This window comes from Octopus bimaculoides, chromosome 8 (assembly GCF_046866305.1).
Source record: "Octopus bimaculoides isolate indiv1 chromosome 8, ASM4686630v1, whole genome shotgun sequence".
NCBI classification, from domain to species: Eukaryota; Metazoa; Mollusca; class Cephalopoda; order Octopoda; family Octopodidae; genus Octopus; species Octopus bimaculoides.
Window position 1 is genome coordinate 30,602,459 of NC_142935.1, and position 25,000 is coordinate 30,627,458.

General features: G+C 37.1%; 1 long non-coding RNA gene across 1 annotated transcript in view; it reads left to right on the forward strand.

The window, feature by feature from the left end:
- Positions 1-8,367: 8,367 nt before the first annotated feature.
- The window catches only part of LOC128248559 (uncharacterized), a 27,233-nt gene continuing 10,600 nt past the window's right edge, over positions 8,368-25,000 (forward strand). The window contains exons 1-2 of the long non-coding RNA XR_016242840.1: positions 8,368-8,936; positions 23,012-23,130. This is a non-coding gene — a long non-coding RNA (uncharacterized LOC128248559). The remainder of the gene's footprint in view (positions 8,937-23,011; positions 23,131-25,000) is intronic.

Genomic DNA, 25,000 nt, shown 5'->3' on the forward strand with positions numbered 1-25,000 from the left:
ACTATATAGCATGTGACTCCATTACATAACTTTCTACACATTTCCCTCTTTCCTGGGCAATAAATAGAATAACTAGAATAACTAGGTTGTCGTTTTCGCTTCCCGTTAAGAAGTTGGTTACAGTTTAGGAAAATTTAGAAACACCATTAGTCGATCAGTAAGAAAATATTTGAACATTTTCGTGACTCGCATATATTGCATACTGAGTTTTTGACATGAAAAGGGTTATAACAAAGATGGTATGTATGTATTTGAATAAGAAATTATATAAAGGACTAGCATTCAAGAAGTTATGTAACATATATCTGTATATATTTATGTGTGTAGCACATACATAAATATGTTCATATGTTAATAATATACTCATGATAGCGAGCACTAATTTCTGTTCTATTATATTACAGGAAAAATCAAAACCAAGGCAGAACGAGTATCTCAAGTTATTTAAAATTTAGTTAGGGCAAGGCGAATTTGGAGTCTTACAGCCGTTTCTGAGATAACCCAAGCGGTTGGTTAGTATGTCCATGCACTGGGTACTCCGTCATCAGAGACACGGTATGAATATTCTAGACGGAGAAAATTTACGATTCCTATAAGGAATAAAATAGAAGAATAAAGAGTAAAGGTAGTTAGAATACAGGCAGGAGAATAATGTTCACAAGCCATCTTTTTCCAGAGGATATGGATGTTGGTCGGTACTTTCATGAAAGCACAGGTCCTTAGTTAAAATCCTCTCTCCCCTATATACTCCCAATCACAAAACCCGCTTATGCCTATCTTACTTTCTCGCTCTATATACACGTTTCCAATAAGAATACCTCATTCAAAATACTGCCAAAATACCACCTTGATCCACCTAGGATTTTAACTTCAAATTCACCTTACTCGAATTAAATTCTTCTAAATGACTTGAGATATTCATTCTGCTTTGGTTTTGATTTTTCCTCTAATATAATCTATACCTGCTATAATGGAACCCTAACACGGATCCCTAGATTAAGCCTTAGCTGTGATCTTGGAACCTAACGGTCGACTAACTGTGGCACTTACTCAGCGTATCTAGTCCTTTAAATTACAAATGAACTAAACCCCTCATGAGCGGCTGTGTGGTAAGTAGCTTGCTTACTAACCACATGATCTCGGGTTCAATCCCACTACGTGGCAACTTGGGCAAGTGTCTTCTACTATAGCTTCGGGCCGACCAAAGCCTTGTGAGTAGATTAGGTAGACGGAAACTGAAAGAAGCCGTCGTATATATATATATATATATATATATATATATATATATATATATATATATATATATATCATGAAAATAAAAAAGGGGTTTGTATGATAGTGTATAGAAGAATATATTCAAAAGAATTCCAACTCTGTTTTTTATGTTTTATTTATATTCTTATAAAATTAATGTGGGATACAGAATATGGAATATATAGTATATATAGTAAAGTGAAATGAAGTATTGAATGTCTTATTGAATAAATGAAATATCGAATATTAAATATTTAAGGACTAGTATACTTTCCTGCTTTCTAGCAGTCTTCAAGGTCCCGTGAATAAATTGAGACAGTTTTTACAATGCATAAAACTGGTTATAAATACTAAAACAATGGTAGTAGACAGATATAATTTATCACTCAATATGGCCGCCCTTTCGGGCAATTACTGCATCCACATGAGAATGAAATTTTTTGCAGTTGCCGCAACCTCCGCCTTTTTGATTTTGCGTGTTGCACGTACGATGCCGGTCTTCAAACTGTTGACACTCAAGTGTGGTGAAGCATTGGTTTTTGCTTGAAGTGCACCTCATAAAACAATGATCGAGAAGTAATCCGGGTTATTACTGGGTCAGATGTTGGCCTTCTCAAAAAATAGTACCTTCTCACCAAGGAAGGCCTGTGTTGCTTTTGACCCATGGCATAGTGCAGAATCCTGAATAAGCACCACGTTGTCAATTCTAAATGTCTGCTCCATCCAATGTAACGGAGTGTTTTTCAGAATGTCCAGGTACTCCTTTGTGCCGATCTTCGTCAGACTGAATGAGGTGTGGATCCATGACACTTCCCTCATTCGCCACGGCTACAGTACCATCACAGAGGCAGGATTCTTAGCTTCAGACACAGGGGGAACGTCAGAAGGGCTGTATGCAATCACTCGAGAATTTCTGCGATTCACCTCAGCGTTTGCAGCGAACAAGAGTTTTTCCTGCACAATATGTAATTTCGAGAGAGACGACGAAGCGGCTAGCAACAACATCAGGTTCATTTCGGTTTTATAAGGTTTTGTCAGTGACGTGTAGTTACAGCCAGCCAAGTGCCTCGATGAGATTTGTCGTTTTCCATAGAGGAAACGTTGATATTGCAGATGGCCACTTAGCTGGATAGTTAGCAGCGAATATATTATTCATTATTTCCTATGTCGGAGGCGAGAAATCTCTTCTAGGCATGTGGATGGCGACGAGTACATGTCATTGACGAGGCTTATCAAAACCTATGTACACCTGGTGTTCTCGCAAACCGCTGCGGGGAAGATTTTAGTAGACTGATTGAAGTGACTGGGATAATATCATTGACAGGCAGTTTGTATCTTAAAATCGTACTCCATTAACCGTCATTTTAGTTTTTGTGCCGTAAAGGCGCATGGCTTAGTGGTTAGGGTAATCGACTAGTGGACGTATGCTTGTGAGTTCGATTCCCGGCGACGCGTTGTTTCCTTGAGCAAGATTCTTTATTTCACGTTACTCCAATCCATTTCGCAGGCAAAAATGAGTTATGCCTATAATTTAAAGGACCGGCCTTCTCACGTTCAGTGCCACGCCGAAACTCCCTGAAATCAACATTGAGGTTACGTGTGTTTATGGAAGGATCAGCTCCTTGCGCGTTAATTTCACGAGCAAGCTGTTCCGTTAATTGGATCAACTGCAACCCACGTCGTCGTATCCGATGGAGTGCCAGTTATTGTTGTGCCACTCATTATTTGAGCTATGTGTTCTTAATGTTATCTAATAAATATCAAATTCTCAGGCAAGCCTTGGGTCTCCTGAAGGAGACTGGCAGGCATCCATGATAGATGTTATCTGCAAACAAACACAGAGCTAGCGATAAACTGTACGAGGTGACACTTCTTGTCTGAAACCTATGTACGGGGGAGAGTCAAAAAGTAATGCCATTTTGTTTAGGGCAGGTATAATTACCAACATGGGAACATGTATCATACATCAAAATGAAGCTGGTACGACAGAAGAGGCATACAGGCGAATGCTCACACACACATTCTTTTATTATTTTACTTGTTTCAGTCATTTGATAGCGGTCATGCTGGAGCACTACCTTTAGTCGAACATATAGACTCCAGAACTTATTTTTTGTAAGCCTATATATCGGTCGCTTTTACCGAACCGCTAAGCTACGGAGACGTAAACACACCAACATCGGTGTCAAGCAATGATGGTGCACACACACACACACACACACACACACACACACACACACACACACACACACACACACACACACACACACACACACACACACACACACACACACACACACACACACACACACACACACACACACACACACACACACACACACACACACACACACACACACACACACACACACACACACACACACACACACACACACACACACACACACACACACACACACACACACACACACACACACACACACACACACACACACACACACACACACACAGACAGAGTCGCATATTTATGTATTTATATATGTTTGAAGATAATCAAACCAAATTTTCATCATTTCGAGCCACTCACCTAATGGATATTGCTGTCAAATTTAGTGAAAATCCGTTCGGCCGTTTTCCAGTAATTTTGCAAACACGCAGGCAGACGAGCACCAGTGATTACAATACCCTGCTTTCGCTTACGCGCGCAGGGTAATAATAATAATAATATATATATTATAAGAAATGTAATTTGGACGCAATATTAACAGACGTCATGTACTTTTGAATGGTATCATCGTTTTTCTGTCTATCATAGTTATAAAAGCAGAACAGTAAATGAAATTATATTAATATCATAAAGAAGAATTCACAATGAATTCATAATAAACAATAATTTATTCAATTCTTCATATAAACAAACATTTACTACTTTCGAACTACATCGTTTTTATTTTTAAACTGGGAATATTAAATGACAAACTTTTCACTGGAATGGAAAGTAAAAAAAAATACTATGTAAAATGTATGGATGTACGTCAAGGAAACAAAAAATAGCCATAAGAAATGAATCAATAAAATAAGATAACTCTCCGAGGGGAAAATCCTGGGGGTTCTGGTGGAGAGTTCCTCATTCCTCATTCCTTCATAGAAAGGGCATTTTATGTTGAGGGTTTATAAAGTCGATATAATTGACTCCAGTAACTTGTCTAGTACTTTGCCGACAGCGGGAAACTAAAAACAGAATCAACTTTGTTGGGAGCTGACTGCAGGATGTAACTGAACGGGATTAGATACTGTAAGGTAACTTACATCTTACGTTATTTAGTTATGTTTAGTAACGCCGTCTCAACTCTACGGTGGACATTGAGCTCACAGAGTTATTAGCACTTTGGATGAAAATGCTAAACAACATTGCTGCTGGCTCTAAAGCGAAGAGCTTGGCGGAATCGTTAGGACGCCGAGCAAATTGCTTACCAGCATTTCGTCCATTTTCACGTTCTGAGTTCAAATTCAGCCGGGGTCAGCTTCGCCTTTTACTCTTTCCGGGTCGATAAAATACATACCAGTTGAACATCGAAGTCGATGTAATCGACTTATCCCCTGCCACAAAATTGCTGTCCTTGCGGCAAAATTTCAGACAAACATTTCTTTCAGCTTTTTACGTTCTGAGTTCATTTCCCGCCGAAGTCAACTTTGCCTTTCATCTCGTTCAGATCGATAAAATAAAGTACGAGTCAAATGGTAGACGGACAATTCGTCAACAGACAGTTGACCGACAGACAACTTACAGACAGGACAATTGTATGGTATGGTGCAGAGTCCTGTTGCCAGACAGGGTGTTCCAGCAATTACCATCTTGACCCAGGGCAGCACAACCTCTTCTAGGCACTTGATGTAGGCCTCTGTGTTGAGTCTGAGGCTGTGTGGGAATTGTCTGTCGGCGAATTGTCTGCTCACGGAGTCCATATACAGAGGTTGATGAAATCGCCTTTGACGCCGTCCCTCAAAATTTCCGGCCCTGAACTCTGTAACAGATCGGTATCCAGGCCAGGGGCAATGTTCTGATCTCAGTTACTTATACGCCGTGGAAACCGGGCGACCGGCCTTACGAACCTCTAGACCACAAGACCACAAGAAAAAGACAAACAAACACTTAAAACATTGTTTTTCATGTTCACTTCAAAATCATTTTTAATTAGAAATCACTATTGTGAAGTTAATTAGCGTATTTATGGCATAATCTATTTATCATTCTTTGTAATTAGTAGCATTAATTAGTCTTACTTTTCAATAGATTACACACTGCTGATTAATTTTATTCCTTTCTCTTTCTTTCGTTTTCTGTATCTGTGTCTCTCTCTCGCCACATAAACATGCATAGACAACGTGATAAACACACACATATTTATATGTGTATATATATATATATATATATATATATATATATATATATATAAATGTATGGATATACACGCACACACTGAGGCATACAACTACTTACATAATAAAGGAAAAAGAATGGACAGCTCTAAACATTGGCTACATGCGTTTCAATAGCTGCTAATTTTTTCAACAATGCTTAATATTTCATAATATTGTGTAAATTTTACATTATTGCAGACCTCCGTCATTTTTATGGAATAACGAAAATTACATCCTATTATGCAATATTATACGTTGTTGAATAAACGACCACGTTATTGAAACGCGTGTAGCAATATTTTGAGCTGTCCACTCTTGTATATACAGTATTCATTTGACAGCGGCCATATTGGAGCACCACTTTTAGTCGGAAAAGATCGACCTCAGGACTTATTCTTTGAAAGCCTAGCACTTATTCTAACTGCTAAGTTACGGGGACGTAAACACACCAGCATCGGTTGTCAAGCGATGACACAAACACACACAACACAAACACATACATATACGTGTATATATATATATATATATATATATATATATATATATATATATATATATATACACACACACACACGACGGGCTTCTTTCAGTTTCCGTCTATTAAATCTTCTCACAAGGCTTTGGTCGGCCCGAGGCTATAGTAAAAGACTCTTGCCCAAGGTGCCATGCAGTGGGACTGAATCCGGAACCATGTGGTTGGGAAGCAACCTTCTTACCACACAGCCACGTCTGCACTACACCAAATATTGAGTACTTTCTTCTGTTAACATTAATTTTTCTTAGTTACTAAGTAGACATTATCTTACCTTGTTGTGCCCATCTTCGCCTTTCAGCCTTCTGAGTTCGATAAATTAAAGTACCTAGACTGAAGTAATAACACTTTGTTGATAAACGAGTGTAGTTTCTAAAACAACTCTTAAAATAAACGTCTCTTGAAAGTTATATTACTAACCATAAAAATCCTAGATAAGAAGCTGTTATTCTAAAAACTTAACTGATAAATATTTCATAAATTTTAACTGAAAGTTAAGTACACATAAACGCTGTATTTTATTGATAATAATTAAAACTTATATGATTAAATCTTAAATTTCTTCAGACTTCTGCAAATCCTGCTTGTCGTTCGGTTTAAAAATATCGACATACAGATCTGAATAACTAGAAGATGAGGTTGCTACTTCTCTAAAATCTTCACAAAACTTCTTCATCGCTTTTTTACTACAACAAACCGTCTTCCTCAGTCATTGCATGTAAAATAAAGCATTTTAAAAATGATTTACAAGTTCTTTCATGAAAACTGCCCCAACACTTTATCCGAGACTTGCCCAGCGCATCCATCAGTGGAAGGCAAATATTGAACTGACACTCGGTCGCTTACGATGATGGGGGTTCCAATTGATATGATCAACGGAAAAACCTGCTCGTGAAATTAGCGTGCAAAGTGGTTTGAGTGCTCCACAAACACGCGTACCTTGAACGTAGTTGTCTGGAAGATTCTGCCTGACACAGAATGTGACAAAGCTGACCCATCGAAGTACAGGTACAATTTATTTTTGCCAGTTGACTATACTGGAACAACGTGAAATAAAGTTTCTTGCTCAAGGACACAATGCGCTATCGGGAATCGAACTCACCACTTTTCGATCGTCAGCCCAATTCCCTAATCACTAACCCATTCACTTCCATTTACTTCCATTAACCAATCGTTTGTTCGTCTTCAAAGTGGACTTGGGGTGGTTGGCTTGAAAATAAACGTAAGCTTAGCTGTATGATGAAACGACTCGCTTTGCAATCCCATTCAGATTCAGTCCCATAGCGTGGTACCTTGGGCAAGTACCTTCTACTACACCCTCTGGCCAGCCAGTGTCTTGTGAGTGGACTATATAGATGGAAACTGTGTGGAAGCCCATATGTGTGGAGAGAGGCATATGTGTATGTTTTATTTCTAATTTTGGTATAAAGCCAGCATTTGGGTGAGGGAGAGGGAGTAAATCGATTACATTGACTCCAGTACTCGACTGGCACTTTATATTATCGACCTTGGAGGGGTGGAAGACAAAATCTACGTCGGTGGAATTTGAACTTAGAGTATAATGAATCGTTAGGTATTTTGTCCGACACGCTAAGGATTCTGCCATCTTATAGCCTTTACACATACACTCCCCACCCCACACAAATGCATGTATGTATGTATATATATATATATATATATATATAAAATTTTATTAGCATTCTCGGATTTATAGTCTGGAATACTGTATTGATGATGGAAATACGACCGGGTAATATAATTTACACCTCTTTAATCCTGAAACGCGTATACTGTTGATCAAAGCCGGGTAGATTCGTTATTTATTATTAATTTTTTTTTTGCCTGTGTGAGTTGCGAGTGCTGCTGTCTGGGAGATATATTTTGGTAGTGAAATAGTAGTTTTAACTGCTATTTCTAAATTTCGGTGTGTGGTGAAGCAATTTTTACTGAACCCTAATTTTAATTATGTTTATAATTATAATACTTTTGTATAAGTTTACCGATAATGGTTTTTTAACACACCGAACTACTTGGTGAAATTATTAATTATAAATTATTTTTTACTCTATATCTGTAATAATTATATATATATATATATATATATATATATATATATATATATATATATATATGCGCATTTCTACTTCGCCGTCGCCGCCTCCTCCATTCTCAACTACTACTACTACTACTGCTTAAACAATCAAAAACAAGAATTCATATCAGATATTAGGACTAGTACTACCTGCTGCCCACTACCTAGAACTCACATGAGTAAAAAAAGAGAGATAGAGACAGACAGAAAGGAAATGTCCCTTGCATTTGAAAACTATGGAAATATTTTTTTTTTAAGTATTTCATTTAATATTTCCACAATTTAATTGCTTTTCATGATTTACTCTAGTTGAAAAAGTCGCAAAGACTGAAACTGGAACTAAAATGTTCTTGATGATAAAATTATTTTAGCATTTTCTACCTTGTCTTATTTTCCTTATATACACAAATACATATATACATATATTGGACATATAGTTTTAACATTTCCAGTGGTTTCCCTTTTCAAAAAAACTCGTTGTAAATGTTTCACGAGCACTCGAGCAAACGGACTCCTCAACTTGTCCAAAGGTTTTCAAAGCACCAGCAGGCCTCAAGAGACACATGTGTAAAATATATATAATCAGTTAACATTATATTGCACAGTAGCGTATGCGTTAAAAAGGATTCGTTACATCGAAGATACTTTAGCATGAACCCATTCGACTCTGTCCAGGTAAGTTCACCGGTCTATTTTTACTTTATTAAATACACACCAAGTTACCCTCCATCTATAGAGGTCTTTTCCGAGAAGACGGCCTCTTAGTCAACAATGTGAAACCCAACACTATAGAAATATCTAAGAAAAATCTTATCACCCCACCTTAACCAATTCAATTCAGATATCACCATTAACACCAATTGCAAAAGTCTAAATTCCTAGACGTCACCTCATCGTTGACATGTATCTTCGTTACGTTTTTTTCGATAAGTATTACCCTGGTCATTTCTCTGATAAACTTTGCCGTCTAAAACCCTTTATCACTGCCTTTAAACTTCCCAGGTGCATCATTCTTCTGTTGAGATATCTGTTAATCGTATGTCCTTTTATTCTAATAGCTACTTTCTTCGAACTGCTACTCTCTGGAATCCCTTACCATTGTCTTGTTTTCTTCTGGTCTATGATATTCAGTCCTGTAAGCTTTTCGTCAGTCGACAATTTTTTGAAGTTGTAGACCCTTTCTTTCTTTCTTTTTTTTTTTTGTAGACCCTTACACTACAGTGACCTCAATCCTTGTTTGAGAGAAAATTGTGTAAAAACGAAACCCCCGTTACTCGCCATTATTCGCCAGTTAAATCTGCAATATCTCCCGTGTCTGACTATTCAAACATCATTTAAAATGTACAAATCCTCACAGAACATAGAAATATCACTTCACGTTTCAAGACTTTCTTACACCTAATCTTTCCTCAATGCTAACAGACGCTTCTACAACGAAGCTATAAAAGGGTAGCGTCTTTAATGATAAAATAAACATATAACATTTCTATTTCTTATGGTCTAAATGACTTTTATTTTTCATTTTTCTTTTTTACAAAGAGGAGAAACTATTTTCATTATTGAGAACGTATTCATAAAAATTGATTGATATCGTATGTCTTAATTCTAAACACTTTCGTCAGGAATAACATTCATGCCATAGAGAAACCATCTAAAAAACAGACAGTGGAGAAACTGATGATGGCAGCATAAAAGACGTCTGCGATACTGGAAGCAAAGTCAACTACAATTTAGTTTGCAATAATTAAAATAACCAAGGAAGGCGGTAAGTTGGCAGAATCGTGAGCGAGCCGGTCAAAATGCTTAGCGGTATTTCGTCTGTCTTTACGTTCTGAATCCAAATTACGTCTAGGTCAACTTTGCCTTTCATCCTTTCGGGGTCGATAAATTAAGTACCAGCTGCGTACTGTGGTCGATCTAATCGATTGGTCCCCTTCCCCAAAATTTCGGGCCTTGTGACTAGAGTAGAAAAGAATTAGAATAATCAAGGGGAGATATAAATCTTTTCAATAACTAACTTTAAAGATTTTTTTAAACGTATTCAAATAATAGGGCCTTATTAAGGCTGAACAACTTACACACAGGCACGCGTGCACAAACACATACACACACTCACACATTGAACACAAACAAAATGGTGACTTCTACTATTTATAAAATTACTATTTTGATATAAATATTTTGAATGAGAACTGGTGGGCTGGGGGAGCATGTATTGTATAAAAAAAATTGGCGATCCGTCGGTTACGACGTCGAAAAGTAGTTTTCAAGGATATTCAGCACGACACAGATTGTGAAAAGACTGGTCCTTTGAAATACAGGAACAACTCATCTTTACCAGCTGAGTGGACTGAAGCAACGGGAAATAAAGAGTCTTGCTCAAGGTGGCAAAGCGCCACCAGGCATCGAACTCGCGATCATACGAATGTGAGCCTTCATGCATGAAGGTATGTGGATGAAAGTAAAAATCTGTATAAATATTCAACTTGTACAAGTAGCTCTATAAATATAATAAATATCTCTCGCACCATATATATATATATATATATATATATATATATATATATATATATATATATATATATATGCACATACTGACAAACACACACACACATACATATATAAGAAAGAGAGTGAGAAAGAGTTAGGGAAAAAGAAAGATACAAATATCTATTCATAAATTCATTATATTGCAAACTTAGCAGTTTAAAGTTCTACAGTTAATAATACACAAACACGAAAGCACGTAAAACATACTGTCATAGCAGCAGTCTATCTATCTATCTATCTATCTATGTCTGTCTAATGTGTATATGTGTGTGTCTGTATAGTTGTGCAAAGTCACTGAAATATAATGGCGATAGAAGTAGTATTGGTACCAAATTACAGTCTTTATATCCATCTCATCATGTATGTTGTGTTAGAATACACACTTCACACACACACACACACACATATATATATATATGAGACTGTATGTATATACGTATTTGTGTACATGTGTGTGTGTGTGTTTGTGACTATACATACATACATATTGAATGTACGTTTTTCTCGATTCCGCTATATGTTTTTTTTTTTTTCTTTCTCCATATTTCCATGTAAACAGCAAAAGACAGACGAGAAATAATTTTTTTCTTTTTATATAGAATCAATTATACCAAATGGTTTATGCCATACTTTACTATTTTCCTCGAAAAGTAGTGAGCGACTCTATTTCAACCGTCCGTTCATTCTGGATATAGACATATGAGTAAACATATATTGGACTGTTGGACTCTACATCTTTGAGAATATCTATTAATATCGAAGCACAATGTGTTTCATCTACTCGTATACTTTCTTCCTCCTATTTCGACCCATTCCTCTCCGCGCACCATTCCTGGGAGGTTCGTAGGTATAAATTCCTCAGACATCTTCTCCATAGCATCTTATCAGAAGTTAACCTTATTCATTACATTTTCCGATTGGTTTCTCAAGCATGCCTTTCTGAGATTATGGATATTATGCAACCATCTTGATCTACCTCTAGGTCTCCTGGCACATTGCTTGGCTTGAAGAATCCATCTGAAGATCTTTTTTCTACCACATTCTAATTACATGTCCATAGTATCGGAGAAGGGATCTCTCAACGAGGAGAGATTTCCTGATCTCCGAACTTGACGCACACTGTCAAGTAACTTACTTCAGAGATCCTTCGGGGAACCTTCATTTCGGTTGCTTGTATTTGCGATCGTAATTTATCCTTCATTACCTACCATTCCACAGCCAACTACTATTGCCCCGGGCCAACCAAAGCCGTGTGAGTGGATTTGGTAGACGGAAACTGAAAGAAGCCCGCCATATATATGTGTGTGTGTGTGTGTGTGTGTGTGTGCGTGTGTTTGTCCCCCCCCCCCAACATCGTCTGACAATTGATGCTGGTGTGTTTACGTTCCCGTAACTTAGAGGTTCGACAAAACAGACCGATAGAATAAGTACTAGGTTTACAAAGAATAAGTCCTGGGGTCGATTTGCTCCACTAAAGGCAGTGCTCCAGCATGGCCACAGTCAAATTACTGAAACAAGAAAAAGAAAATCAAATATGTTAACCGTTGCCATCTTCATGCAGCAGGCTGTCCTGAGTATTTTCCTCCTGTGATCCTAACATAACAGTTTCACTGAGAAATTCTTGTTTTCTAACACAGCCTCAGAGCTGAGAAGACACAATTTAGTGATTGTTCGGTCCTTAGATTGGCATGTTTTCTTTTAAGGTTCAAATTACTAAAGAGCAAATCTATGTAAGCATCTCTTTTGGAGACTAATCGACAGATTTTCGCACTGATTTAATGCTATCCTTCACTCCCTAACCCCATCCTCGTACACTGCTCTCACGTCACACCTTATCGTTTATTTTTAATGGAAGGACGCATGAAACAACATAGTCTCTTAGATATACAAAGAAGAAATGGAATGATTTCTACCGAGACGCATCGGACCGCTTTTTTTTTTTTTTTTTCACTGTTAGAATTGACTTAATGCAAGATAAAAACAACAATGATATGCAATCTAGGCACCTCGAAATAGACTTACTATTTCTATAAACAAGTGTTTCGAAGATCTTTCATCCGGATGGAGGGATGAAAAGACGCAATCAATACAATTAATACACATACCAAGCCAGCAGTCTCGCAGCACAAACAGTCTCTGCCCTTAAACAACTCGTGTCTAAGGCGCTTAAGTTCACTAAAGAGACTTATGGAGGATCATATATCCATAACAGTGGTTCTAGTGTTGTCGAGTACGTACGTTAACAACGAATCCGGTACAAAAAGATAAAGTATACTTAAACACGACATACTAGAGTCAACCAATTTATAAATAAAGGTTAATTAAATTGAGTTAATTACCAAACATAAAGCAACACACGTTCGCTGATGTTACACGTCTAATGAGCTAAAGTGAGAGTCTGTAATTACTAAGAGTAATTAAATTTATTTAATAACCATTTTATAGTATATTTTCAAAAAGGAAAGCACCATACTTTAGTTGTATTTCAGGAGGGCCATTACGCCAATAATAAACACACGCACTGGTTCTGTTTCAATACTTTTGTTATTATCAGTCAACCAGTGAACCGTTTAACCAATTAAATAATCAATTGTTTGATTACTTAATTGGCTAGATTCGTTGGAATCCTTTCATTACCATTCATCAGAAAGTTTCTTTCTCTCTCTCTCTCTGATTCAACACACGATTTCACATCAGGAATTTTGCAAACTAATTAGAAAAACCGTACTTTAGAATTTTTGTAAACATTTGGTAAGTCGTGAATAATTGATATTCCATTGATTGTTAATAGTTGTGATTCAAAAGCTTGTTTTAAAAGTTTTTTTTTTTTTTAAATATAAAAATTCTAGATGAATCAAGTAAAATTCTTTTAGATTTATCAGTCGTAGTGTTTGTTGTTAATCAATCTTTAATCATCTTTTAGAAATACACAAGATACCATTTTTTACAGTCGTGTGAAAAACGAGATATTTTTAAAGTTTTATATATCTCGATCGTTTTAGCAGTATAATTTGTATTAAAAAACACAGCAGCCGGTTAAAGGAACTCACTATAGAACTTGCCAAGATTTTCTATTAGAAAGCGCAGCTCATTGTTCTGAGATTTGAGAATATTTGTTCCATTTGAACAGATCTTTATCTGTTCAAAAGGTGTCCATTTTATGCATTAACCAGAAGCGCTACAATTGATAAGGTCTTCATCTACATTAGCTGATGAATAATGTAAAATGGTGACAACACGGAAATGAAACCAGTTCACGTATTTAACGTAGACACGGGATGAGATTATTTGGCGCAGCTGTTTGGACGCTTACGATTTGGCACGGCTGACTGGATGTTCAGCTTGTTTTGGTGACAGTCTTTTTTGGCACTGGAGGTAAATACACATGCACATACATGCACACACATGCACACGCACGTGCACACGCACATGCACGCACACATGCACACACATGCAAGGCGGCGAGCTGGCAGAAACGTTAGCACGCCGGACCAAATGCTTAGCAGTATTTCGTCTGTCTTTATGTTCTGAGTTCAAATTCTGCCGACGTCGACTTTGCCTTTTATCCTTTCGGAGTCAATAAATTAAGTACCAGGTGCATACTGGGATCGATTTAATCGACTGCCCTCTTCCCCAAAAATTTCGGGCCTTGTGCCGAAAGTAGAAAAGAATATATTGAGTTTTAATCATTATAGAAAAAAAATTGCAGTCTGTTGTGTGGGGAGCGAAATGTCACGACTTGACTTCTTTTATGCAAAGAATATCATTGTATAAGTAATAGTAAATAGGACTTTTCTGTCGATTTTGAATTTGGTGACTTTTTTTCTTTTTACTGTTTTAAGGCTAATGTTAAATTCATGCGCAAGATGGTTATTACTCTCCACTCTCTTTCCCCCCGCCTCCATACATTGTTTTATAAACAATGCCATCAGGAATTGATTTTCAAACAGTGTACGACTCGTTAACAATTATTGTATTGATCTTAACAACTGTAACAGTTTCGTAGTGTCATTTCAAATTAATACATATCTTCCAAACGTAATAAGCATTTATATACGTGTATGTCTGGGTATATATGCTTACACGATAATGATTCTTGCCGGTTTCAATCAAAGTATGTGTGTGTGTGTGTGTGTGTGTGTGTGTGTGTGTGTGTGTGTGTGTGTGTATGCACGCACGCGTGTAAATATGCATATACACACACATCAGTATACATAATCATTCCTAAATGCATCAAAACGAATAAATACAATGTATGCTGTATGTACGTTATATATACGAAAAATATAAAAATACAGTAATCCCTCGACTATCGCGGGTGTTAGGTTCCAAACCGCACTCCATGCGATTGGTGAAAATCCACGAAGTAGAAACTACTCTACTGTATATATATATATATATATATATATATATATATATATATATACATATTTTATTTTTATAATTTGTCTATATTAATTTTATTACAAATACAAAACAACACCACGGAGTAATCGACGTAAGCTTAGATAATAAACCGTGATCGGTGAACCGCGATATGATATAAAGAGCAAATGTGTCTTCACACGGGTTCGACGATAACTAACGATACCATATATTTTTCGTATAATCGAATGTATTTGTAGAAAATTGCATTTAAACTTATTTTCACCAGGATACTCAAGCCAAGGCTTCCTATCATGGTTTACAATATTTGTTTCAGTATTTTGGCACTAGGCCAGCAATTTCAGAGATGGGGTTGAGTCGATTACATCCAGTACTCAACTGGTACTTATTCCATCGACTCCAAAAATGATGGAAGAAAAAAGTCGACCCCGGCGGCATTTGAACTCAGAACGTAAAGACACACGAAAGGCCGCTAAGTATTTTGTCCGGCGCGCTAACGATTCTGCCAGTTTAATGCTAGCTTTCAAATTTTGGCACAAGGTTTGCAATTTCTTATTCCTTTATTGCCGACAAGGAGCTAAACATAGAGGGGACAAACAAGGACAGTGCGTAACTGGTTCTTAATTTATCGACCCCGAAAGGATGAAAGGCAAAGTCGACCTCGGCGGAATTTGAACTCAGAACGTAACGAAAGACGAAATACCGCGAAGCATTTTGCCCGGCGTGCTAACGTTTCTGCCAGCTCGCCACGTTACAAGTTTGCAATTTCTGTGGAGGGTGTAAATCGATTACATCAACTCCCAGTGCTCAACTGGTACTTATTTTATCGACTCCGAGAGGATGAAAGGCAAAGTGGACCTCGGTGAAATTGGAACTCAGAACGTAAAGGCGTGCGAAGCGCCGCTAACAATATTAAGTATAGCTAACAATATTAAGTATGGCTTACAATATTGTTAAGCATGGCAAACAATATTGAAACAACTTTTTCTTATAGTAAAAAGAGATATGAAAAAAAAATAAAGAAAGCACATTGAGATGCAATTGCTAAAGAAAGAAATGAATCAGTCATTTAGTTTTAAAACGGGGGCGGGGGAATCACCAAATTCGATAAAATAAATCAATATACATTTCTCTTTAACAATACTATTACTATACAATGTTGTTTTCTCCGTAACAATATTGTCTACATTAAGGAAAAAAAAAAAGATAATTGCAATAAATGTCTTTCCAGAATGCGTTCTACTTCCACAATAACTTTTTAAAGAACTGAAAAAAAAAAGCGTATTAACAATTTATTAATAACAATTTGATTTCACTTATAAAAATCTTTAATTCAGAAAGTGGTAAGTTCAGTAGACGAGAATTGAGGTCACCTAAGCTAAGTACACAAACTAATGTTTTCTGGGGTTGAAGCAACATCACATGACTTGCACATTAATGTAATTGAAATGCACCGATTTCCAGCTTCTTGTTAAACCATAAAATAGATACCCTTCTGTCTCAGCTAACAGCTATCGAATTTTTCTTCAATCTTCTCTGATCTTCTCCACGATCACCTCAAACCACATACTCGCGCGCGCTCCTGCATATGGCATGTGCTGTTAGGTTTTTATTTTCCCTGTAGCTAGGAGGCAGCGGCGGTATGGGCGCTCCGACCATGGTGGAACTTTTTGGTGGGACGTCACTTTTGGGTCTGCTGTATAAGCCTGTATACAGACTTATACAGCGGTGGAGGCGGATGAGGAAACAAACCTAAGGGCTGCTCCGGGACGCACTCACTTTAGCGACATCACAATGCAAACAAGAGCACTCAGAGAGCGCAAACCTCTGCCAAAGCAACACCATCGTCCTCTCAACGATTAACCAGAGATGATTTTTAAAATGAGAATATCTGAAATAAACTCGACTGCTCTCACAAACGAGAATACTAAAAATGATCCCGACCGCTCTCAAAACTTAAGTAAAAAAAAAAAAAAAAACAGGAAAAATAACCCCAAATCCTTCTTCCATACCGGATCGATCCCAAAATCTAATCAGTCCATGCCAGTCACGAGGTCAAACATCCCTGAAAGTTTCATCCGAATCCATCCAGTGGTTCTTGAGATATCTTGTCCACAGACAAATAAACGCGACTGAAAACAATACTTCCGCCTTAACGAAGGCGGAGGTAATAAATGTAAATACCTCTAAAAGCCTCGAAGGATTTCCAAGAGTCAGTGTTTAGCCCTGCTAAGGCGGTGAGCTTGAAGAATCGTTAGCACGCCGGGGAAGACGCTGGGCGGCATTACGTCCGTCTTTACGTTTTGAATTCAAATTCCGCCGAGTTCGACTTTGCCTTTTTGCAATTCAAAAAAGTAGGAGGAAACTTTTCAAATATAAATAAACTGGAATTATATAAAAAATAACATTATTTTCCCTCTTACTGTTTTGTTTTGTTTTGAAAAATAAGTTTATTCTATGGTTTGTTATTGTTTATATCTTGGATTACATAATCTTTTATGGGGGCACCACAATTTTTTAAGTGCTTAGGGTCTAGATGGGTCTTAATCCGGCCCTAACCTCGTAGCTAACGAGAATTCATTTCACTGAATTCAAAATTGTAATAGTTTCATCTTATGCATAATGTCGAATCTTCTGAACACTTCTCTATTTAGAAAATAAAAGTATGGCAATGATTTTGCTGGTCTGGTTATTCAATTCCAGCACAAGTATATTTTTGGTATGGTTTTTAAAATTATTTTTAGCATATATGTCTCAATCTAAACAAGTTTCCAAGGTAACCGAGGTTGTAGCAATGAAACGACCAGACAAAAGAAACAAAGGAGATGCATTTTATGTTCTTGCTTGTCAAATCTTCTCCAAGACATGATGTGTGAAACGTTTGGTTAGAAGCCATTTATTAGCAAAGAAAAGAACCACTTTCTATCATGAGAAAGATGGCTTTTACATACGCAAAGCATTTTTTTTTTTTCTGATTCTGAAATTTATCCAAAGAATATGTAAACATTGAAGTGCATTTAAGTAAACATACCGTCGAACATGGCATGTGCGATTACATCAATGCTGAATTATAGCCATGAACATGCTTATATATATATATATATATATATATATACTCTTTTACTCGTTTCAGTCATTTGACTGCGGCCATGCTGGAGCACCGCCTTTAGTCGAGCAAATCGACCCCAGGACTTATTCTTTGTAAGCCTAGTACTTATTCTAGCGGTCTCTTTTGCCGAACCGCTAAGTTACGGAGACGTAAACACACCAGCATCGGTTGTCAAGCGGTGTTGGGGAACAACACACACACACACACACACACACACACACACACACACACACACACACACACACACACACACACACACACACACACACACACACACACACACACACACACACACACACACATATATGTACATATATACGACGGGCTTCTTTCAGTTTCCCTCTACGAAATCCACTCACAAGGCTTTGGTCGGCCCGAGGCAATAGTAGAAGACACTTGCCCAAGGTGCCACGCAGTAGGACTGAATCCGGAACCATGTGGTTGGTAAGCAAGCTACTTACCACACAGCCACTCCTGCGCATATACACACATGTGTACATAGACATATACATATATCGCGTGGATGTTATTGTTGTTGTGATAGCTGGTTGATAAATGAAAAATGTGTTTCTTGGGATGCGTATTGAAGTAACTGTAGATGTGTGTATGCCTGTATACACGTGTGTGTGTGTGTGTGTGTGTGTGTGTGTGTGTATGCATATACAAATATATATACATGTCTGCGTGTCTGTGTTTGTCCCCATCACAGTTTGACAACCGATGCTAGTGTGTTTATGTCCCTTTAAGCTTGCGGTTCACCAAAGGAGACCGATAGAATAAGTATCAGGCTTTAAAAAAATCTATTGTGGTCGATTCATACATACGTATATACATAAACACGCACAGACAGCCGTACACACATGAACATACGCGTATGTGTGTGCGTATGATTAAATACGCATACGTGTGTGTGCTTATATGAGAATGTGTGTGTGTGTATTAAAACAATTACTACCATTACTACTACTACTACTACTACGAAAGTAACAGACGCTACCGCTACAACTTATGAAGCGATAGCGTTATTAGACTTGTTATTTTTGTTGTCCTCAAAATTCTTTGTTTTCCTTTTCTTTAGCAAATATATGTAAGTGCTTTTAATAATTCATTAAGTGGGGGAATCAATGCAGCCAATGTTGGCTTCGTAGACGGACACTTTGCTTAGGCATCTCTGTGTTTGTGTATCGGTGTCCTTTATCTAACTGTAAGAATAATCCAAACATCGTGATGTGTACGCACACACACACATATATACGCATATGCACACACACACAGATCTCTCTCTCTCTCTCTCTCTCTCTCTCTCTCTCTCTCTCTCTCTCTCTCTCTCTCTATATATATATATATATATATATATATATATATATATATAATACAAAGAATATATATGCATGTATACACACATATATGTACATACTTACATCTACATGTGTATATAGATGCATATCAAGGTACAGGACGTTAGAACAATGAACTACAGACAACGGGGCGAACACATAGGAAAACAGATAGCCACTTGGAATTAATCCTTCGTCAGCTGCCTCTATTCTAACTAGACGGATTTGGTGATACCTACACCTAGCGATCATAGTAATAGCAGCAACATCGACGGCAACGGCAGTAGCGACAGAAACGCCAGCACTGACGCCAACAACCCCGACACCAGCGCTACGGCCAGAGATGCCGACACCAGCAGCACCAGCGAAGCTACCGGCTCCACGCCCAGTATTACCAACGACAGCAGCCACATTACCATCGGTGACAGCAGCACCAACGTGACGACCAGCAATGACCACTACAACGTCAACAGCCACAGCTCCAGCAACACCAGCGGCGAAAGAAACATCTCCAGGCTAACCGAGGATACGTCAGAAATGTGAAGACAACCAACACTCAAGCCTGGAAATATATTGGGGCAGTCAGGACTGCCTTCAAACGGCGCTTGTAAAACCACAATTCCTCGTTTAAGATTTCAGAAAAACGATTCATCACATCCTTGATACCTTAAAGATGAAAGGATCCCATACGATATCAAGTGGAGGATAATAGAGCGGCCGGGATCCTACAATAACGGGAGCAGACGCTACAAATCTTGCATAGCTGAGCGAGCAAGGGTCCTTAAAGACTCCTTGAAACCAGAATTACTGAACTCTCACCAGGAAATTTATAGTCCCTTTATCCATTGTCTGCTGCAAGCATGGGACCTCCTGTTCATCGATTTAACACCGATTTAACACCGGAGTTTCGAAGAGCTGGATAGGACGCATCGTTAAAACGGCTCTTCCCATGGACCGCAAATTAAATTTGTATACACAAATTAAACCTTGCCATGGAGGAATGTAGTGGCGGACAAAAAACAAGACAGGAAAACAAACAGAAAAGGCTATACGGCCAGACGGGAAAAATTATGTGTGTATGAACGCTGTGAGGCACGAACTTGAAAGTGGGGACGAAGTAAGTTCGCGTGTTTGCTCGGCGATAGCCAAGGAAGAAAAGGATTATTGACCGGAAGCATGTGACCATGCCGGTGTAAGGGGAAGAGAGAGAGTGGTAGAGGTAGAAACAAAGGGAGGAAGTAGAAGAATAGGTGAGCAACGAGAGGAAAGAGGAAGAGAGGAAGTACGAGGGGGGAAAAGAGATACGTAGTAGTAACAGAGGAAAAACGATAGGGGTAAATATATATATATATATAACAGTATCACAGTATTGACCAGACTATCAAATGCTGTTATACACCGCTGGTCACAATGCGCGTCCAATTCTGTCTTGATTGTGCCATTCTTTTCCAGCTTGACCCAAATTGCTTTATTAAACCACTGTCCCATCGTCGTAGAGGTCGCCCAAGTGGCCTTTACCAACATCTTGGTTACTACTCGGCAACTACACGGGTTCACCTGTTACATGCGAATACTGCGACATGTCCGGTCCAGCAGAGATTTTGTTTTCAATATTCTGCGAGCCTATCAACCACTCAGCTCCATTCTCTAATGTGATATTCGAAATACACATGCATACATACATATGCAACTAAACCAGAAACCCTTGAACAAGTATTTACTCCAACCAAAATTCGGATCCCTATGAAAACCTAGCATACAGTATCAATGTATTGTATTATACAACAAACCAACTATAGACCAAGAAACAAAGGACCCTTAAAGTTCAACCTTACAAGAGCTAGATTCAATGAAGGACAACTTATAACCATATGAAAACAAAATACAAAAAATTCAGTCACCATGAACATCAAACAAATATATGTGTCTATCATCAGCTGCCTAACGGATATCATTATGATTTCAACACCTTGGTATTTAATCTGACGGTGTCAATAGCGCTAAAGCCATAAACTTTTCTAGGAACGAACAGACAAGAAGTTGGCGCAAGAATTAGCGCAATATATTCTTTACATCTACACCTACTTTTGTTACAAATACAAACATTAATTCTCACACATAAATCGTTTCGTATATATATATATATATAGCTACGAAGCCCAGTAATTAAAATGCAAAATGAAGAAAAGAGAAAAAATATCATGAAAATGGACATTGCCACCTCAAGAATTATAACACTTAAGAACGACAGAACATTAAAACGAATTAGCAAACTAAACGTATTGAACAAAAAGTATTGGACACTGAAGAAGTCACACTTTGCTAATACATAAAACAGGAAATAATGATGATAATAATAATAATACTCGACCTCGAACTGTAACCAGAAAGATTAATTTAAGAGCATAAACTAACAGTTAATGCTACCCAACAATTTATAACACATATTTAAAATACGGAAACAATTAAAACGAACCTATATATTTTCTAGAACCTCCTTTTCACTATCTCTTTACGTGCAATTGTCTTATATCTATATATGTGTGATAGTGTCCGCGCGTGTGTGTGGGTATATAAAATTACATATATATATATATAATGTGTGTGCCAAGATGCCGCTGTCATCGCGTATAAGACCGCTTAGTATGATGATATTCAACAGATTTTGTAGAGCTAAATATTGTTTTGTGGTATCATATGTTGTTATAAAAACAAGGGGTCTCTATGGCTCAAATTTCATGCCCAGAGCAAACGCTTGCACGTAGCAATCATCAGATGGGTTTTAAAACGACCAAGTTTCGTGCACTATTGAATGTAGTATACCATCACAAACGTATGAGTATGTATGTGTATATGTATGTGTCAAAGAGAAGAAAGGCAGAGCAATACTGTATGCATTAATCGTACTTCAATTATACTTTTTCTCTGTCTCTCTCTCTCCAACTCTATCCGTCTCTATCTCCCTCTTTCCCCCGTTTTCCGCTTTTATTTTTAATCTCTTCACAGTTTTAAGTTATTTCTTACTGTATCCCTTTTATTTCATCTATCAGCCGCTATTTTACTTCCATTTCTGTATGGCACGAGCAGAGTAAGAAGTTGCTGTATATTCAAGCATCTAAAATATAAGACTAATCGAATCCGCAAACAAACAAAAAACAGACAATAATCATAAAACTAATTAAATACATTTATAGATCGACAGGTTAATCGATAACTAATGCAGTAAATATACGCAACATAAATATATAAATAAAAGTCTTTTTAGAATGCGGTTCAAAAACAACAATTGACTAAAACGTACGTTTTTAAATCAAAAATAATTTTCTTTAGCATGTTGAATTCAATTTAATTTCTTTTGAATTCCATAGAATATTGCTTTCGTCAAACGATTCTATATCTACCAATATATTGAGAGAGAAAAAAGCCATAAAAAATGAAATGTCTGCAGAAGAATCAAAAATAAATGAAGAAAGGTTCAGTTTAGAAGGTAAGTTTTATATATACATATATATACTGTTATAGCGTCTTCCCATGTGTGTGTATGTGTCTATATATGTGTGTGTGTATATGTGTGTATGTGAATATGTATATATATATATATACACATATATATGTATATATACACACACATATTTATATATATACATACACATATGTATATATACAAACATATATATGCATATATATATATACACACACACACACATGTGTATATATATGCACACACATATATATATACACCTATGAGTATATATATATGTATATATATATATGCACACATATATATACACACATATATATTACATATAATACATATACGCATATATTTATATATTATACGTATATATATATATATATATATATATATATATATATATAATACGTATGTGTGTATGTGTGTGTATATGTAAGTATATATGTACATTGGTATATATACATATGTATAGGTTCTTTCATTGGAATTTCAACATCTACAACGCTATTTTTGTATGTATGTATGTTTTATGTATGTATTCTCATGCATATAGTTACATATCTAGATATGCTCATATATATTGAAATGATAAAGTTCTGGAAAGTTTTACAGATTTCTACCGTTCCATTAATGGATTGGATCTGTAGTCTTCGAATCAGCTTTCTCTTTTCTGGTTTTGAGAAACCTAATTTCTCAAGATTCATATTTAGGCAGCGTGTTACATATCCCAGGGCCCCAATAATTACAGATATAAACCTGAACTTGTAATCTGGATAGAGTAACTACAGATTTCTGAATAGTTCAGTATAGGTGTTCCCTTTTTCACTGATCTTTAGCTTTATGTTATCATCCGCTGGGCAGCTAATTTCCACAACTGTGCACAGTTTCTCTTCTCTATCCCAAATCATTATATCAGGTCTGTTGTGCTTGCATTTTACTAAAGTTTCACTGGTACATTCCACCAGTATTCCTTTTCACTATGACTGGCTATGCTTTCTACCATATTGTGGGTTCTTATTTCTTTGTCCTCGGGATTATCCTTCCGACGGATTTCATTATAGAGTCCTAGCTACAACGTCATGTCTCTTCAGTAGATAGTACCGTGATGACATTTTTGGACAACTGTTTATGATGTGGGTGGTATCTTCAGTATGAACTCCACAAAGTCTGCATCGGTTGTCACATTTTACGGCTTTTCCTGTATCTCTATCCCTTTTGTGCATCAGATACTTGGTTGATATATCCTGTTCCTGGATTGCAAACGCATACCCTTTAAAGTGGGAGGTAGTAATCCGGCTGTCTGTCCATGATAAACTGCTTTGATTATCCATGTTACTGTCATCACGGAGCTTTCTACTAACATATCCATGCATAGTCTTCTGCTCATATAGGCTCATCTTTTTATCTGATGATACGTTGCGGTAGAATCGTGCGACTTCTTTTGATATTCAAGAAAGTAAAAATCCTATATTTTTAGGCAGGAGGCAACTATGGAACTGCATTTCGGTTTCCTTATTCGTGCGTCTGTTTCAAGTCAGGTCAGAACAGGATAAGCTATCCCTATTTCGCAGAAAAAAGTGTTGGCGGCCGAGAGGTAGCTTATCCTGTTCAGGCTATATTATTAGCATTATCCTGCGTTTGAGAATTTAAAATCACTTCTTTAACTTTCTAAGACATCTCAACGCTTCTAAAAGCAAACTTCGTTTGTTTGTTTACGTTCATCGTAATTTAAATTATATATGTGTGTATGTGTGTGTGTGTATCTATTTGTGTCAGTGTTTGACCCCACCATTGCTTGACAACCTATGCTGGTGTGTTTACATCCCCGTCACTTAGCGGTTCAGCAAAAGAAACCGATAGAATAAGTACTAGGCTTACAAAG